Here is a 14,538-nt window from a genome sequence, read left to right on the forward strand (position 1 = left end):
GCAGCGTGGGATGAAGCAGGCCTAATTGGGCTCTCTTATGTACCTGACTTTGAGGAAACAATGGAAGGAGCAAGGGTCCAGCGTTCTAGGCCCTGTGTGAGCTGTGTGTTCAAACCACAGAGCGTGACTTGTGGCGCGCAACCTTTGTCTCCGTTGCACGCCTGACTTTGAGACAAAGGATGCAAAATTGAGCTGGCGCCTAAAGAGGCACCGCTGAGATTTGAACTCAGGATCTCCTGTTTACTAGACAGGCGCTTTGACCAACTAAGCCACGGCACCTTGCTTCATCGGACCAGACGGGCTCAGGCTTCTGTTTTCTCTTCGAGTAGGTGCTTTAAGGTGGGGTCGAAAGCCACCTTAGAAAGGTATGCCCAACATGCAGCAAAGGCTCTCAAGGCACCAGAATGAAGAGATTTTCCAGCTTCTTGGACTCTGATGGCGGTCTAAAAACAGATTCCCTGACCGGGAATCGAACCCGGGCCGCGGCTGTGAGAGCGCCGAATCCTAGCCACTAGACCACCAGGGAGAGCTTGGCTTCCTCTGCTCGCCGTCAAAGATGAGGACCACGTTGCAGGACGCAGCTAGTCAAAGGTTTCCACTGGACCTTAAAGTTCCCTGACCGGGAATCGAAACCGGGCCGCCTGCGGCGAGAGCGCCGAATCCCAGCCACTAGACCACCAGGTAGAGACTTAAATGAGTGGTGCGTCAGCAAAGGCTTTCTTCTTTTGTATCTGAACGGGAGTGAGAATGGGGCATCGCATGCCTTCCTCGCAAATAAAGCCTCCCACTCGCTCGCTCACCCTTTGACAGCTCAGTTGGTGGAGCGGAGGACTTTATTTCTGCGAGATTTTCCAGCTCCGACGGCGGTACAGCTCATTGTCACACTGGCAAGACCCACAACAGGGGCAAACAAGAACACATTCGTCCCTGGGTGGGCTCGAACCACCATCCTTTCGGTTAACAGCCGAACGCGCTAGCCAATTGCGCCACAGAGACCCTGTCTTTACAGAAATAGGACCGGAAAATGGAAGGAAACACTGGGAGACGAGTGCCAAAACTCCCACGAAGAAGAGGAGGAGCGGCCGTACAAATAACTCTTCCCGTGAGCCGTCGACGGGGAGTTTGGGGAAAAAAGAGAACGACTCTGGTGGGACTCGATCCCACAACCTTTGAATGGCTTTTCCTCCCCCTGCCTAGAAGTCCAATGCGCTATCCATTGCGCCACAGAGCCCCCGACGATTTACCCGCTTGACGTCTACCTTTTCAACCCTGGCAGCATCAGGTCCCTGTTTGGGCGAGGTGCGTTGGTGGCATGCCTCACTCTGAGGAAGCAATTAGAGATTGATTTTGCCAGGTAAGTAAAAGACGCTACCAAGTCAGACGCGCTACCGTTGTGCCACGAGGCCTAGTTGTGAGCTCAAGAGGCAACGTTCTGACCTGGCGTCTGATGTGCAACCGTTGTGCCGCAAAGTGCGCTGAGAGTACCGTTTAAAGAGGCTCTTTGTGTCGAAGGTGCACCGGCATGCTTGCGAGGGATTCGCCATACGAGCCCTCAGGGTTTGTGTGGCGAAGGAGATGTACATGCAGATGTTCCACGAAAAGCTCAGTGTTTCCTGCCACTCCAGAGCCCGGATAGCTCAGTCGGCAGAGCATCGGGCTTTTAATCTGAGGGTCAAGGGTTCAAGTCCCTGTTCGGGCGAAGCCTGTTCAAACCGCGTGGCAGCGTGGGATGAAGCGGGCCTAATTGGGCTCTCTTATGTACCTGACTTTGAGGAAACAATGGAAGGAGCAAGGGTCCAGCGTTCTGTGAGCTGTGTGTTCAAACCACAGAGCGTGACTTGTGGCGCGCAACCTTTGTCTCCGTTGCACGCCTGACTTTGAGACAAAGGATGCAAAATTGAGCTGGCGCCTAAAGAGGCACCGCTGAGATTTGAACTCAGGATCTCCTGTTTACTAGACAGGCGCTTTGACCAACTAAGCCACGGCACCTTGCTTCATCGGACCAGACGGGCTCAGGCTTCTGTTTTCTCTTCGAGTAGGTGCTTTAAGGTGGGGTCGAAAGCCACCTTAGAAAGGTATGCCCAACATGCAGCAAAGGCTCTCAAGGCACCAGAATGAAGAGATTTTCCAGCTTCTTGGACTCTGATGGCGGTCTAAAAACAGATTCCCTGACCGGGAATCGAACCCGGGCCGCAGCGGTGAGAGCGCCGAATCCTAGCCACTAGACCACCAGGGAGAGCTTGGCTTCCCCTGCTCGCCGTCAAAGATGAGGACCACGTTGCAGGACGCAGCTAGTCAAAGGTTTCCACTGGACCTTAAAGTTCCCTGACCGGGAATCGAAACCGGGCCGCCTGCGGCGAGAGCGCCGAATCCCAGCCACTAGACCACCAGGTAGAGACTTAAATGAGTGGTGCGTCAGCAAAGGCTTTCTTCTTTTGTATCTGAACGGGAGTGAGAATGGGGCATCGCATGCCTTCCTCTCAAATAAAGCCTCCCACTCGCTCGCTCACCCTTTGACAGCTCAGTTGGTGGAGCGGAGGACTTTATTTCTGCGAGATTTTCCAGCTCCGACGGCGGTACAGCTCATTGTCACACTGGCAAGACCCACAACAGGGGCAAACAAGAACACATTCGTCCCTGGGTGGGCTCGAACCACCATCCTTTCGGTTAACAGCCGAACGCGCTAGCCAATTGCGCCACAGAGACCCTGTCTTTACAGAAATAGGACCGGAAAATGGAAGGAAACGCTGGGAGACGAGTGCCAAAACTCCCACGAAGAAGAGGAGGAGCGGCCGTACAAATAACTATTCCCGTGAGCCGTCGACAGGGAGTTTGGGGAAAAAAGAGAACGACTCTGGTGGGACTCAAACCCACAACCTTTGAATGGCTTTTCCTCCCCCTGCCTAGAAGTCCAATGCGCTATCCATTGCGCCACAGAGCCACCGACGATTTATCCGCTTGACGTCTACCTTTTCAACCCTGGCAGCATCAGGTCCCTGTTTGGGCGAGGTGCGTTGGTGGCATGCCTCACTCTGAGGAAGCAATCAGAGCTTGATTTTGCCAGGTAAGTAAAAGACGCTACCAAGTCAGACGCGCCACCGTTGTGCCACAAGGCCTAGTTGTGAGCTCAAGAGGCAACGTTCTGACCTGGCGTCTGATGTGCAACCGTTGTGCCGCAAAGTGCGCTGAGAGTACCGTTTAAAGAGGCTCTTTGTGTCGAAGGTGCACCGGCATGCTTGCGAGGGATTCGCCATACGAGCCCTCGGGGTTTGTGTGGCGAAGGAGATGTACATGCAGATGTTCCACGAAAAGCTCAGTGTTTCCTGCCACTCCAGAGCCCGGATAGCTCAGTCGGCAGAGCATCAGGCTTTTAATCTGAGGGTCAAGGGTTCAAGTCCCTGTTCGGGCGAAGCCTGTTCAAACCGCGTGGCAGCGTGGGATGAAGCGGGCCTAATTGGGCTCTCTTATGTACCTGACTTTGAGGAAACAATGGAAGGAGCAAGGGTCCAGCGTTCTAGGCCCTGTGTGAGCTGTGTGTTCAAACCACAGAGCGTGACTTGTGGCGCGCAACCTTTGTCTCCGTTGCACGCCTGACTTTGAGACAAAGGATGCAAAATTGAGCTGGCGCCTAAAGAGGCACCGCTGAGATTTGAACTCAGGATCTCCTGTTTACTAGACAGGCGCTTTGACCAACTAAGCCACGGCACCTTGCTTCATCGGACCAGACGGGCTCAGGCTTCTGTTTTCTCTTCGAGTAGGTGCTTTAAGGTGGGGTCGAAAGCCACCTTAGAAAGGTATGCCCAACATGCAGCAAAGGCTCTCAAGGCACCAGAATGAAGAGATTTTCCAGCTTCTTGGACTCTGATGGCGGTCTAAAAACAGATTCCCTGACCGGGAATCGAACCCGGGCCGCCTGCGGCGAGAGCGCCGAATCCCAGCCACTAGACCACCAGGTAGAGACTTAAATGAGTGGTGCGTCAGCAAAGGCTTTCTTCTTTTGTATCTGAACGGGAGTGAGAATGGGGCATCGCATGCCTTCCTCGCAAATAAAGCCTCCCACTCGCTCGCTCACCCTTTGACAGCTCAGTTGGTGGAGCGGAGGACTTTATTTCTGCGAGATTTTCCAGCTCCGACGGCGGTACAGCTCATTGTCACACTGGCAAGACCCACAACAGGGGCAAACAAGAACACATTCGTCCCTGGGTGGGCTCGAACCACCATCCTTTCGGTTAACAGCCGAACGCGCTAGCCAATTGCGCCACAGAGACCCTGTCTTTACAGAAATAGGACCGGAAAATGGAAGGAAACGCTGGGAGACGAGTGCCAAAACTCCCACGAGGAAGAGGAGGAGCGGCCGTACAAATAACTCTTCCCGTGAGCCGTCGACAGGGAGTTTGGGGAAAAAAGAGAACGACTCTGGTGGGACTCGAACCCACAACCTTTGAATGGCTTTTCCTCCCCCTGCCTAGAAGTCCAATGCGCTATCCATTGCGCCACAGAGCCACCGACGATTTATCCGCTTGACGTCTACCTTTTCAACCCTGGCAGCATCAGGTCCCTGTTTGGGCGAGGTGCAATGGTGGCATGCCTCACTCTGAGGAAGCAATCAGAGCTTGATTTTGCCAGGTAAGTAAAAGACGCTACCAAGTCAGACGCGCCACCGTTGTGCCACAAGGCCTAGTTGTGAGCTCAAGAGGCAACGTTCTGACCTGGCGTCTGATGTGCAACCGTTGTGCCGCAAAGTGCGCTGAGAGTACCGTTTAACCTCTTAAGCATCCTGTTAAATGTGCCTAAAAACGCCTAAACAGCATACCCAAAGTAAATTGGAAGCTGTTCTTGAACCATTTGGAGTACATGCATGTAAATGATCTCTTTTGAAAGCTGACACTCTGAAGTTATGTCCCCTGTTGTCAGGACCCCTGTCAGTCCTTCTAGTGTTGAGTAATAGAAGCTTGAACACAAGGAAAGTGAAAATTTCTATTTCCGCCTAGATTTTGTTTTGAAAACAGAGGCCTGAAGAGGCCTAGAGGTGGTAGGTATTATCTGGAAGACTAAATTGGACCACAGGTTGAAGCCTTACCCAATTCAAATCAAAAGTCAAACATAATACCACAATATATTCATATTTGACACATGTTTTTATAAGAGTACATCCAGGAATTTTCTAAAAGGGTCTTTTGGAGACTCCAAAATGACCCTTTGTAACCAAGGTCAAATAAAAAGGTAATATTTTTCATAATTGTTATCTCTAATGAAAGGTGGTACTTAGAACTATCATATATAATAGCTAAATCCCTAATTAGTAATACTGAAACACAAAAACTGAAGCATGAACACATTGGAGTGCTTTATCTGATTCCAAGGATTGGCGCACAAAGAACACTGATTCTGTCAACCATATTGCGCAATCGACTGTTATTTTGAAGGCTCCACAGACGCATACAAATGAGGTATTGGCATTTTCAGCTAGCTGTCAGCTACAAGGCTAACAAGCTAATTTCAGAGCCAGTCGAAGCCAGTTCGAGAAATTTGTTTAGAACGAGTGTGGGGGGGGGGGGCGGGGGAGGGGGCAGGACGCACAGACCTAGTTGGCTTTAGAGGGCTGTCAACGGGGCATGGAAGCTCCTATTGGGTCGAACAAGGTGTCAATCAAAAGGGGAGGGTTCAACGGACATTTTGATACCTTCATTTAGTAAATACTCCGTTGCTAACCGGAGAAAATAACACTTTTATGTGAACAAGTTGTTTCTTCCGTCGGCTAACTTGCATAATGAAACAAAGGATAATGGCTATTCATGAACGTAAAACATTGTATTTGGACGAATTACTTTACATGGTTAGATACTTTGAACCCTTGGGACTTACGCAGATCAAGTTTTGATGGCATGATTTGCACACCTGGACCTATTTGAACAACTTAGGGTGAGTACAACTTTTTTCTTTGGCATTGTTGAAGGAATGTTCACCGGAAAAAGACGTTGACTTTGCTTGCTATTGCGACTTGATCTTGAATTGGTTTATTTCAATGGAAGCACAAGAATCGTAGCTTTCCAACGATGTATAACATGTGTAGCGTCTAAAAAATATATTTGTTAGAATTTAGTGCGTCGTAACTGAGGGAGGGGGAGGCAGCATTTTTGTCTCGCGGGCGAAACAGGAGCGTAAACAGGTGAGGCTCTTTGTGTCGAAGGTGCACCGGCATGCTTGCGAGGGATTCGCCATACGAGCCCTCGGGGTTTGTGTGGCGAAGGAGATGTACATGCAGATGTTCCACGAAAAGCTCAGTGTTTCCTGCCACTCCAGAGCCCGGATAGCTCAGTCGGCAGAGCATCAGGCTTTTAATCTGAGGGTCAAGGGTTCAAGTCCCTGTTCGGGCGAAGCCTGTTCAAACCGCGTGGCAGCGTGGGATGAAGTGGGCCTAATTGGGCTCTCTTATGTACCTGACTTTGAGGAAACAATGGAAGGAGCAAGGGTCCAGCGTTCTAGGCCCTGTGTGAGCTGTGTGTTCAAACCACAGAGCGTGACTTGTGGCGCGCAACCTTTGTCTCCGTTGCACGCCTGACTTTGAGACAAAGGATGCAAAATTGAGCTGGCGCCTAAAGAGGCACCGCTGAGATTTGAACTCAGGATCTCCTGTTTACTAGACAGGCGCTTTGACCAACTAAGCCACGGCACCTTGCTTCATCGGACCAGACGGGCTCAGGCTTCTGTTTTCTCTTCGAGTAGGTGCTTTAAGGTGGGGTCGAAAGCCACCTTAGAAAGGTATGCCCAACATGCAGCAAAGGCTCTCAAGGCACCAGAATGAAGAGATTTTCCAGCTTCTTGGACTCTGATGGCGGTCTAAAAACAGATTCCCTGACCGGGAATCGAACCCGGGCCGCGGCGGTGAGAGCGCCGAATCCTAGCCACTAGACCACCAGGGAGAGCTTGGCTTCCTCTGCTCGCCGTCAAAGATGAGGACCACGTTGCAGGACGCAGCTAGTCAAAGGTTTCCACTGGACCTTAAAGTTCCCTGACCGGGAATCGAAACCGGGCCGCCTGCGGCGAGAGCGCCGAATCCCAGCCACTAGACCACCAGGTAGAGACTTAAATGAGTGGTGCGTCAGCAAAGGCTTTCTTCTTTTGTATCTGAACGGGAGTGAGAATGGGGCATCGCATGCCTTCCTCTCAAATAAAGCCTCCCACTCGCTCGCTCACCCTTTGACAGCTCAGTTGGTGGAGCGGAGGACTTTATTTCTGCGAGATTTTCCAGCTCCGACGGCGGTACAGCTCATTGTCACACTGGCAAGACCCACAACAGGGGCAAACAAGAACACATTCGTCCCTGGGTGGGCTCGAACCACCATCCTTTCGGTTAACAGCCGAACGCGCTAGCCAATTGCGCCACAGAGACCCTGTCTTTACAGAAATAGGACCGGAAAATGGATAGAAAAGCTGGGAGACGAGTGCCAAAACTCCCACGAAGAAGAGGAGGAGCGGCCGTACAAATAACTCTTCCCGTGAGCCGTCGACAGGGAGTTTGGGGAAAAAAGAGAACGACTCTGGTGGGACTCGAACCCACAACCTTTGAATGGCTTTTCCTCCCCCTGCCTAGAAGTCCAATGCGCTATCCATTGCGCCACAGAGCCCCCGACGATTTACCTGCTTGACGTCTACCTTTTCAACCCTGGCAGCATCAGGTCCCTGTTTGGGCGAGGTGCGTTGGTGGCATGCCTCACTCTGAGGAAGCAATTAGAGATTGATTTTGCCAGGTAAGTAAAAGACGCTACCAAGTCAGACGCGCTACCGTTGTGCCACGAGGCCTAGTTGTGAGCTCAAGAGGCAACGTTCTGACCTGGCGTCTGATGTGCAACCGTTGTGCCGCAAAGTGTGCTGAGAGTACCGTTTAAAGAGGCTCTTTAAGTCGAAGGTGCACCGGCATGCTTGCGAGGGATTCGCCATACGAGCCCTCGGGGTTTGTGTGGCGAAGGAGATGTACATGCAGATGTTCCACGAAAAGCTCAGTGTTTCCTGCCACTCCAGAGCCCGGATAGCTCAGTCGGCAGAGCATCAGGCTTTTAATCTGAGGGTCAAGGGTTCAAGTCCCTGTTCGGGCGAAGCCTGTTCAAACCGCGTGGCAGCGTGGGATGAAGCGGGCCTAATTGGGCTCTCTTATGTACCTGACTTTGAGGAAACAATGGAAGGAGCAAGGGTCCAGCGTTCTGTGAGCTGTGTGTTCAAACCACAGAGCGTGACTTGTGGCGCGCAACCTTTGTCTCCGTTGCACGCCTGACTTTGAGACAAAGGATGCAAAATTGAGCTGGCGCCTAAAGAGGCACCGCTGAGATTTGAACTCAGGATCTCCTGTTTACTAGACAGGCGCTTTGACCAACTAAGCCACGGCGCCTTGCTTCATCGGACCAGACGGGCTCAAGCTTCTGTTTTCTCTTCGAGTAGGTGCTTTAAGGTGGGGTCGAAAGCCACCTTAGAAAGGTATGCCCAACATGCAGCAAAGGCTCTCAAGGCACCAGAATGAAGAGATTTTCCAGCTTCTTGGACTCTGATGGCGGTCTAAAAACAGATTCCCTGACCGGGAATCGAACCCAGGCCGCAGCGGTGAGAGCGCCGAATCCTAGCCACTAGACCACCAGGGAGAGCTTGGCTTCCTCTGCTCGCCGTCAAAGATGAGGACCACGTTGCAGGACGCAGCTAGTCAAAGGTTTCCACTGGACCTTAAAGTTCCCTGACCGGGAATCGAAACCGGGCCGCCTGCGGCGAGAGCGCCGAATCCCAGCCACTAGACCACCAGGTAGAGACTTAAATGAGTGGTGCGTCAGCAAAGGCTTTCTTCTTTTGTATCTGAACGGGAGTGAGAATGGGGCATCGCATGCCTTCCTCTCAAATAAAGCCTCCCACTCGCTCGCTCACCCTTTGACAGCTCAGTTGGTGGAGCGGAGGACTTTATTTCTGCGAGATTTTCCAGCTCCGACGGCGGTACAGCTCATTGTCACACTGGCAAGACCCACAACAGGGGCAAACAAGAACACATTCGTCCCTGGGTGGGCTCGAACCACCATCCTTTCGGTTAACAGCCGAACGCGCTAGCCAATTGCGCCACAGAGACCCTGTCTTTACAGAAATAGGACCGGAAAATGGATAGAAAAGCTGGGAGACGAGTGCCAAAACTCCCACGAAGAAGAGGAGGAGCGGCCGTACAAATAACTCTTCCCGTGAGCCGTCGACAGGGAGTTTGGGGAAAAAAGAGAACGACTCTGGTGGGACTCGAACCCACAACCTTTGAATGGCTTTTCCTCCCCCTGCCTAGAAGTCCAATGCGCTATCCATTGCGCCACAGAGCCCCCGACGATTTACCTGCTTGACGTCTACCTTTTCAACCCTGGCAGCATCAGGTCCCTGTTTGGGCGAGGTGCGTTGGTGGCATGCCTCACTCTGAGGAAGCAATTAGAGATTGATTTTGCCAGGTAAGTAAAAGACGCTACCAAGTCAGACGCGCTACCGTTGTGCCACGAGGCCTAGTTGTGAGCTCAAGAGGCAACGTTCTGACCTGGCGTCTGATGTGCAACCGTTGTGCCGCAAAGTGTGCTGAGAGTACCGTTTAAAGAGGCTCTTTAAGTCGAAGGTGCACCGGCATGCTTGCGAGGGATTCGCCATACGAGCCCTCGGGGTTTGTGTGGCGAAGGAGATGTACATGCAGATGTTCCACGAAAAGCTCAGTGTTTCCTGCCACTCCAGAGCCCGGATAGCTCAGTCGGCAGAGCATCAGGCTTTTAATCTGAGGGTCAAGGGTTCAAGTCCCTGTTCGGGCGAAGCCTGTTCAAACCGCGTGGCAGCGTGGGATGAAGCGGGCCTAATTGGGCTCTCTTATGTACCTGACTTTGAGGAAACAATGGAAGGAGCAAGGGTCCAGCGTTCTGTGAGCTGTGTGTTCAAACCACAGAGCGTGACTTGTGGCGCGCAACCTTTGTCTCCGTTGCACGCCTGACTTTGAGACAAAGGATGCAAAATTGAGCTGGCGCCTAAAGAGGCACCGCTGAGATTTGAACTCAGGATCTCCTGTTTACTAGACAGGCGCTTTGACCAACTAAGCCACGGCGCCTTGCTTCATCGGACCAGACGGGCTCAAGCTTCTGTTTTCTCTTCGAGTAGGTGCTTTAAGGTGGGGTCGAAAGCCACCTTAGAAAGGTATGCCCAACATGCAGCAAAGGCTCTCAAGGCACCAGAATGAAGAGATTTTCCAGCTTCTTGGACTCTGATGGCGGTCTAAAAACAGATTCCCTGACCGGGAATCGAACCCAGGCCGCAGCGGTGAGAGCGCCGAATCCTAGCCACTAGACCACCAGGGAGAGCTTGGCTTCCTCTGCTCGCCGTCAAAGATGAGGACCACGTTGCAGGACGCAGCTAGTCAAAGGTTTCCACTGGACCTTAAAGTTCCCTGACCGGGAATCGAAACCGGGCCGCCTGCGGCGAGAGCGCCGAATCCCAGCCACTAGACCACCAGGTAGAGACTTAAATGAGTGGTGCGTCAGCAAAGGCTTTCTTCTTTTGTATCTGAACGGGAGTGAGAATGGGGCATCGCATGCCTTCCTCGCAAATAAAGCCTCCCACTCGCTCACCCTTTGACAGCTCAGTTGGTGGAGCGGAGGACTTTATTTCTGCGAGATTTTCCAGCTCCGACGGCGGTACAGCTCATTGTCACACTGGCAAGACCCACAACAGGGGCAAACAAGAACACATTCGTCCCTGGGTGGGCTCGAACCACCATCCTTTCGGTTAACAGCCGAACGCGCTAGCCAATTGCGCCACAGAGACCCTGTCTTTACAGAAATAGGACCGGAAAATGGAAGGAAACGCTGGGAGACGAGTGCCAAAACTCCCACGAAGAAGAGGAGGAGCGGCCGTACAAATAACTCTTCCCGTGAGCCGTCGACAGGGAGTTTGGGGAAAAAAGAGAACGACTCTGGTGGGACTCGAACCCACAACCTTTGAATGGCTTTTCCTCCCCCTGCCTAGAAGTCCAATGCGCTATCCATTGCGCCACAGAGCCACCGACAATTTTTCCGCTTGACGTCTACCTTTTCAACCCTGGCAGCATCAGGTCCCTGTTTGGGCGAGGTGCGTTGGTGGCATGCCTCACTCTGAGGAAGCAATCAGAGCTTGATTTTGCCAGGTAAGTAAAAGACGCTACCAAGTCAGACGCGCCACCGTTGTGCCACAAGGCCTAGTTGTGAGCTCAAGAGGCAACGTTCTGACCTGGCGTCTGATGTGCAACCGTTGTGCCGCAAAGTGCGCTGAGAGTACCGTTTAAAGAGGCTCTTTGTGTCGAAGGTGCACCGGCATGCTTGCGAGGGATTCGCCATACGAGCCCTCGGGGTTTGTGTGGCGAAGGAGATGTACATGCAGATGTTCCACGAAAAGCTCAGTGTTTCCTGCCACTCCAGAGCCCGGATAGCTCAGTCGGCAGAGCATCGGGCTTTTAATCTGAGGGTCAAGGGTTCAAGTCCCTGTTCGGGCGAAGCCTGTTCAAACCGCGTGGCAGCGTGGGATGAAGCGGGCCTAATTGGGCTCTCTTATGTACCTGACTTTGAGGAAACAATGGAAGGAGCAAGGGTCCAGCGTTCTGTGAGCTGTGTGTTCAAACCAAAGAGCGTGACTTGTGGCGCGCAACCTTTGTCTCCGTTGCACGCCTGACTTTGAGACAAAGGATGCAAAATTGAGCTGGCGCCTAAAGAGGCACCGCTGAGATTTGAACTCAGGATCTCCTGTTTACTAGACAGGCGCTTTGACCAACTAAGCCACGGCACCTTGCTTCATCGGACCAGACGGGCTCAGGCTTCTGTTTTCTCTTCGAGTAGGTGCTTTAAGGTGGGGTCGAAAGCCACCTTAGAAAGGTATGCCCAACATGCAGCAAAGGCTCTCAAGGCACCAGAATGAAGAGATTTTCCAGCTTCTTGGACTCTGATGGCGGTCTAAAAACAGATTCCCTGACCGGGAATCGAACCCGGGCCGCGGCGGTGAGAGCGCCGAATCCTAGCCACTAGACCACCAGGGAGAGTTTGGCTTCCTCTGCTCGCCGTCAAAGATGAGGACCACGTTGCAGGACGCAGCTAGTCAAAGGTTTCCACTGGACCTTAAAGTTCCCTGACCGGGAATCGAAACCGGGCCGCCTGCGGCGAGAGCGCCGAATCCCAGCCACTAGACCACCAGGTAGAGACTTAAATGAGTGGTGCGTCAGCAAAGGCTTTCTTCTTTTGTATCTGAACGGGAGTGAGAATGGGGCATCGCATGCCTTCCTCGCAAATAAAGCCTCCCACTCGCTCGCTCACCCTTTGACAGCTCAGTTGGTGGAGCGGAGGACTTTATTTCTGCGAGATTTTCCAGCTCCGACGGCGGTACAGCTCATTGTCACACTGGCAAGACCCACAACAGGGGCAAACAAGAACACATTCGTCCCTGGGTGGGCTCGAACCACCATCCTTTCGGTTAACAGCCGAACGCGCTAGCCAATTGCGCCACAGAGACCCTGTCTTTACAGAAATAGGACCGGAAAATGGAAGGAAACGCTGGGAGACGAGTGCCAAAACTCCCACGAGGAAGAGGAGGAGCGGCCGTACAAATAACTCTTCCCGTGAGCCGTCGACAGGGAGTTTGGGGAAAAAAGAGAACGACTCTGGTGGGACTCGAACCCACAACCTTTGAATGGCTTTTCCTCCCCCTGCCTAGAAGTCCAATGCGCTATCCATTGCGCCACAGAGCCACCGACGATTTATCCGCTTGACGTCTACCTTTTCAACCCTGGCAGCATCAGGTCCCTGTTTGGGCGAGGTGCAATGGTGGCATGCCTCACTCTGAGGAAGCAATCAGAGCTTGATTTTGCCAGGTAAGTAAAAGACGCTACCAAGTCAGACGCGCCACCGTTGTGCCACAAGGCCTAGTTGTGAGCTCAAGAGGCAACGTTCTGACCTGGCGTCTGATGTGCAACCGTTGTGCCGCAAAGTGCGCTGAGAGTACCGTTTAAAGAGGCTCTTTGTGTCGAAGGTGCACCGGCATGCTTGCGAGGGATTCGCCATACGAGCCCTCGGGGTTTGTGTGGCGAAGGAGATGTACATGCAGATGTTCCACGAAAAGCTCAGTGTTTCCTGCCACTCCAGAGCCCGGATAGCTCAGTCGGCAGAGCATCAGGCTTTTAATCTGAGGGTCAAGGGTTCAAGTCCCTGTTCGGGCGAAGCCTGTTCAAACCGCGTGGCAGCGTGGGATGAAGCGGGCCTAATTGGGCTCTCTTATGTACCTGACTTTGAGGAAACAATGGAAGGAGCAAGGGTCCAGCGTTCTAGGCCCTGTGTGAGCTGTGTGTTCAAACCACAGAGCGTGACTTGTGGCGCGCAACCTTTGTCTCCGTTGCACGCCTGACTTTGAGACAAAGGATGCAAAATTGAGCTGGCGCCTAAAGAGGCACCGCTGAGATTTGAACTCAGGATCTCCTGTTTACTAGACAGGCGCTTTGACCAACTAAGCCACGGCACCTTGCTTCATCGGACCAGACGGGCTCAGGCTTCTGTTTTCTCTTCGAGTAGGTGCTTTAAGGTGGGGTCGAAAGCCACCTTAGAAAGGTATGCCCAACATGCAGCAAAGGCTCTCAAGGCACCAGAATGAAGAGATTTTCCAGCTTCTTGGACTCTGATGGCGGTCTAAAAACAGATTCCCTGACCGGGAATCGAACCCGGGCCACGGCGCTGAGAGCGACGAATCCTAGCCACTAGACCACCAGGAAGAGCTTGGCTTCCTCTGCTCGCCGTCAAAGATGAGGACCACGTTGCAGGACGCAGCTAGTCAAAGGTTTCCACTGGACCTTAAAGTTCCCTGACCGGGAATCGAAACCGGGCCGCCTGCGGCGAGAGCGCCGAATCCCAGCCACTAGACCACCAGGTAGAGACTTAAATGAGTGGTGCGTCAGCAAAGGCTTTCTTCTTTTGTATCTGAACGGGAGTGAGAATGGGGCATCGCATGCCTTCCTCTCAAATAAAGCCTCCCACTCGCTCGCTCACCCTTTGACAGCTCAGTTGGTGGAGCGGAGGACTTTATTTCTGCGAGATTTTCCAGCTCCGACGGCGGTACAGCTCATTGTCACACTGGCAAGACCCACAACAGGGGCAAACAAGAACACATTCGTCCCTGGGTGGGCTCGAACCACCATCCTTTCGGTTAACAGCCGAACGCGCTAGCCAATTGCGCCACAGAGACCCTGTCTTTACAGAAATAGGACCGGAAAATGGAAGGAAACGCTGGGAGACGAGTGCCAAAACTCCCACGAAGAAGAGGAGGAGCGGCCGTACAAATAACTCTTCCCGTGAGCCGTCGACAGGGAGTTTGGGGAAAAAAGAGAACGACTCTGGTGGGACTCGAACCCACAACCTTTGAATGGCTTTTCCTCCCCCTGCCTAGAAGTCCAATGCGCTATCCATTGCGCCACAGAGCCACCGACGATTTATCCGCTTGACGTCTACCTTTTCAACCCTGGCAGCATCAGGTCCCTGTTTGGGC

The 14,538-nt window shown here is 52.7% G+C and overlaps 37 non-coding genes across 37 annotated transcripts; 7 read left to right on the top strand and 30 right to left on the bottom strand.

The window, feature by feature from the left end:
* Positions 1-205: 205 nt before the first annotated feature.
* On the bottom strand, positions 206-279 carry trnat-agu (transfer RNA threonine (anticodon AGU)). Its single transcript has one exon. It is a non-coding gene; the product is annotated as a tRNA-Thr (tRNA).
* Positions 280-454: 175 nt separating this feature from the next.
* trnae-cuc (transfer RNA glutamic acid (anticodon CUC)) lies at positions 455-526 on the bottom strand. The gene has a single exon. It is a non-coding gene; the product is annotated as a tRNA-Glu (tRNA).
* Positions 527-922: 396 nt separating this feature from the next.
* trnan-guu (transfer RNA asparagine (anticodon GUU)) lies at positions 923-996 on the bottom strand. The gene has a single exon. It is a non-coding gene; the product is annotated as a tRNA-Asn (tRNA).
* A 143-nt stretch (positions 997-1,139) lies between these two features.
* trnar-ucu (transfer RNA arginine (anticodon UCU)) lies at positions 1,140-1,231 on the bottom strand. Its single transcript is given in 2 exon segments — positions 1,140-1,175; positions 1,195-1,231. It is a non-coding gene; the product is annotated as a tRNA-Arg (tRNA).
* Positions 1,232-1,626: 395 nt separating this feature from the next.
* On the top strand, positions 1,627-1,699 carry trnak-uuu (transfer RNA lysine (anticodon UUU)). Its single transcript has one exon. It is a non-coding gene; the product is annotated as a tRNA-Lys (tRNA).
* Positions 1,700-1,915: 216 nt separating this feature from the next.
* trnat-agu (transfer RNA threonine (anticodon AGU)) lies at positions 1,916-1,989 on the bottom strand. Its single transcript has one exon. It is a non-coding gene; the product is annotated as a tRNA-Thr (tRNA).
* Positions 1,990-2,164: 175 nt separating this feature from the next.
* On the bottom strand, positions 2,165-2,236 carry trnae-cuc (transfer RNA glutamic acid (anticodon CUC)). Its single transcript has one exon. It is a non-coding gene; the product is annotated as a tRNA-Glu (tRNA).
* A 396-nt stretch (positions 2,237-2,632) lies between these two features.
* Positions 2,633-2,706, bottom strand: trnan-guu (transfer RNA asparagine (anticodon GUU)). Its single transcript has one exon. It is a non-coding gene; the product is annotated as a tRNA-Asn (tRNA).
* Positions 2,707-2,849: 143 nt separating this feature from the next.
* Positions 2,850-2,941, bottom strand: trnar-ucu (transfer RNA arginine (anticodon UCU)). Its single transcript is given in 2 exon segments — positions 2,850-2,885; positions 2,905-2,941. It is a non-coding gene; the product is annotated as a tRNA-Arg (tRNA).
* A 395-nt stretch (positions 2,942-3,336) lies between these two features.
* trnak-uuu (transfer RNA lysine (anticodon UUU)) lies at positions 3,337-3,409 on the top strand. The gene has a single exon. It is a non-coding gene; the product is annotated as a tRNA-Lys (tRNA).
* A 225-nt stretch (positions 3,410-3,634) lies between these two features.
* trnat-agu (transfer RNA threonine (anticodon AGU)) lies at positions 3,635-3,708 on the bottom strand. Its single transcript has one exon. It is a non-coding gene; the product is annotated as a tRNA-Thr (tRNA).
* A 486-nt stretch (positions 3,709-4,194) lies between these two features.
* trnan-guu (transfer RNA asparagine (anticodon GUU)) lies at positions 4,195-4,268 on the bottom strand. Its single transcript has one exon. It is a non-coding gene; the product is annotated as a tRNA-Asn (tRNA).
* Positions 4,269-4,411: 143 nt separating this feature from the next.
* On the bottom strand, positions 4,412-4,503 carry trnar-ucu (transfer RNA arginine (anticodon UCU)). The gene is given in 2 exon segments: positions 4,412-4,447; positions 4,467-4,503. It is a non-coding gene; the product is annotated as a tRNA-Arg (tRNA).
* Positions 4,504-6,304: 1,801 nt separating this feature from the next.
* On the top strand, positions 6,305-6,377 carry trnak-uuu (transfer RNA lysine (anticodon UUU)). Its single transcript has one exon. It is a non-coding gene; the product is annotated as a tRNA-Lys (tRNA).
* A 225-nt stretch (positions 6,378-6,602) lies between these two features.
* trnat-agu (transfer RNA threonine (anticodon AGU)) lies at positions 6,603-6,676 on the bottom strand. Its single transcript has one exon. It is a non-coding gene; the product is annotated as a tRNA-Thr (tRNA).
* A 175-nt stretch (positions 6,677-6,851) lies between these two features.
* On the bottom strand, positions 6,852-6,923 carry trnae-cuc (transfer RNA glutamic acid (anticodon CUC)). The gene has a single exon. It is a non-coding gene; the product is annotated as a tRNA-Glu (tRNA).
* A 396-nt stretch (positions 6,924-7,319) lies between these two features.
* trnan-guu (transfer RNA asparagine (anticodon GUU)) lies at positions 7,320-7,393 on the bottom strand. The gene has a single exon. It is a non-coding gene; the product is annotated as a tRNA-Asn (tRNA).
* A 143-nt stretch (positions 7,394-7,536) lies between these two features.
* Positions 7,537-7,628, bottom strand: trnar-ucu (transfer RNA arginine (anticodon UCU)). Its single transcript is given in 2 exon segments — positions 7,537-7,572; positions 7,592-7,628. It is a non-coding gene; the product is annotated as a tRNA-Arg (tRNA).
* Positions 7,629-8,023: 395 nt separating this feature from the next.
* trnak-uuu (transfer RNA lysine (anticodon UUU)) lies at positions 8,024-8,096 on the top strand. Its single transcript has one exon. It is a non-coding gene; the product is annotated as a tRNA-Lys (tRNA).
* Positions 8,097-8,312: 216 nt separating this feature from the next.
* trnat-agu (transfer RNA threonine (anticodon AGU)) lies at positions 8,313-8,386 on the bottom strand. The gene has a single exon. It is a non-coding gene; the product is annotated as a tRNA-Thr (tRNA).
* A 175-nt stretch (positions 8,387-8,561) lies between these two features.
* Positions 8,562-8,633, bottom strand: trnae-cuc (transfer RNA glutamic acid (anticodon CUC)). The gene has a single exon. It is a non-coding gene; the product is annotated as a tRNA-Glu (tRNA).
* Positions 8,634-9,029: 396 nt separating this feature from the next.
* On the bottom strand, positions 9,030-9,103 carry trnan-guu (transfer RNA asparagine (anticodon GUU)). The gene has a single exon. It is a non-coding gene; the product is annotated as a tRNA-Asn (tRNA).
* Positions 9,104-9,246: 143 nt separating this feature from the next.
* On the bottom strand, positions 9,247-9,338 carry trnar-ucu (transfer RNA arginine (anticodon UCU)). The gene is given in 2 exon segments: positions 9,247-9,282; positions 9,302-9,338. It is a non-coding gene; the product is annotated as a tRNA-Arg (tRNA).
* A 395-nt stretch (positions 9,339-9,733) lies between these two features.
* Positions 9,734-9,806, top strand: trnak-uuu (transfer RNA lysine (anticodon UUU)). Its single transcript has one exon. It is a non-coding gene; the product is annotated as a tRNA-Lys (tRNA).
* Positions 9,807-10,022: 216 nt separating this feature from the next.
* Positions 10,023-10,096, bottom strand: trnat-agu (transfer RNA threonine (anticodon AGU)). Its single transcript has one exon. It is a non-coding gene; the product is annotated as a tRNA-Thr (tRNA).
* Positions 10,097-10,271: 175 nt separating this feature from the next.
* trnae-cuc (transfer RNA glutamic acid (anticodon CUC)) lies at positions 10,272-10,343 on the bottom strand. Its single transcript has one exon. It is a non-coding gene; the product is annotated as a tRNA-Glu (tRNA).
* A 392-nt stretch (positions 10,344-10,735) lies between these two features.
* Positions 10,736-10,809, bottom strand: trnan-guu (transfer RNA asparagine (anticodon GUU)). Its single transcript has one exon. It is a non-coding gene; the product is annotated as a tRNA-Asn (tRNA).
* A 143-nt stretch (positions 10,810-10,952) lies between these two features.
* On the bottom strand, positions 10,953-11,044 carry trnar-ucu (transfer RNA arginine (anticodon UCU)). The gene is given in 2 exon segments: positions 10,953-10,988; positions 11,008-11,044. It is a non-coding gene; the product is annotated as a tRNA-Arg (tRNA).
* A 395-nt stretch (positions 11,045-11,439) lies between these two features.
* On the top strand, positions 11,440-11,512 carry trnak-uuu (transfer RNA lysine (anticodon UUU)). Its single transcript has one exon. It is a non-coding gene; the product is annotated as a tRNA-Lys (tRNA).
* Positions 11,513-11,728: 216 nt separating this feature from the next.
* Positions 11,729-11,802, bottom strand: trnat-agu (transfer RNA threonine (anticodon AGU)). Its single transcript has one exon. It is a non-coding gene; the product is annotated as a tRNA-Thr (tRNA).
* Positions 11,803-11,977: 175 nt separating this feature from the next.
* trnae-cuc (transfer RNA glutamic acid (anticodon CUC)) lies at positions 11,978-12,049 on the bottom strand. Its single transcript has one exon. It is a non-coding gene; the product is annotated as a tRNA-Glu (tRNA).
* Positions 12,050-12,445: 396 nt separating this feature from the next.
* On the bottom strand, positions 12,446-12,519 carry trnan-guu (transfer RNA asparagine (anticodon GUU)). The gene has a single exon. It is a non-coding gene; the product is annotated as a tRNA-Asn (tRNA).
* Positions 12,520-12,662: 143 nt separating this feature from the next.
* On the bottom strand, positions 12,663-12,754 carry trnar-ucu (transfer RNA arginine (anticodon UCU)). The gene is given in 2 exon segments: positions 12,663-12,698; positions 12,718-12,754. It is a non-coding gene; the product is annotated as a tRNA-Arg (tRNA).
* Positions 12,755-13,149: 395 nt separating this feature from the next.
* Positions 13,150-13,222, top strand: trnak-uuu (transfer RNA lysine (anticodon UUU)). Its single transcript has one exon. It is a non-coding gene; the product is annotated as a tRNA-Lys (tRNA).
* A 225-nt stretch (positions 13,223-13,447) lies between these two features.
* trnat-agu (transfer RNA threonine (anticodon AGU)) lies at positions 13,448-13,521 on the bottom strand. The gene has a single exon. It is a non-coding gene; the product is annotated as a tRNA-Thr (tRNA).
* Positions 13,522-14,164: 643 nt separating this feature from the next.
* On the bottom strand, positions 14,165-14,238 carry trnan-guu (transfer RNA asparagine (anticodon GUU)). Its single transcript has one exon. It is a non-coding gene; the product is annotated as a tRNA-Asn (tRNA).
* A 143-nt stretch (positions 14,239-14,381) lies between these two features.
* Positions 14,382-14,473, bottom strand: trnar-ucu (transfer RNA arginine (anticodon UCU)). Its single transcript is given in 2 exon segments — positions 14,382-14,417; positions 14,437-14,473. It is a non-coding gene; the product is annotated as a tRNA-Arg (tRNA).
* Positions 14,474-14,538: the final 65 nt, after the last annotated feature.

This window comes from Osmerus eperlanus, chromosome 9, assembly GCF_963692335.1.
Source record: "Osmerus eperlanus chromosome 9, fOsmEpe2.1, whole genome shotgun sequence".
In the NCBI taxonomy this organism is placed as follows: Eukaryota; Metazoa; Chordata; class Actinopteri; order Osmeriformes; family Osmeridae; genus Osmerus; species Osmerus eperlanus.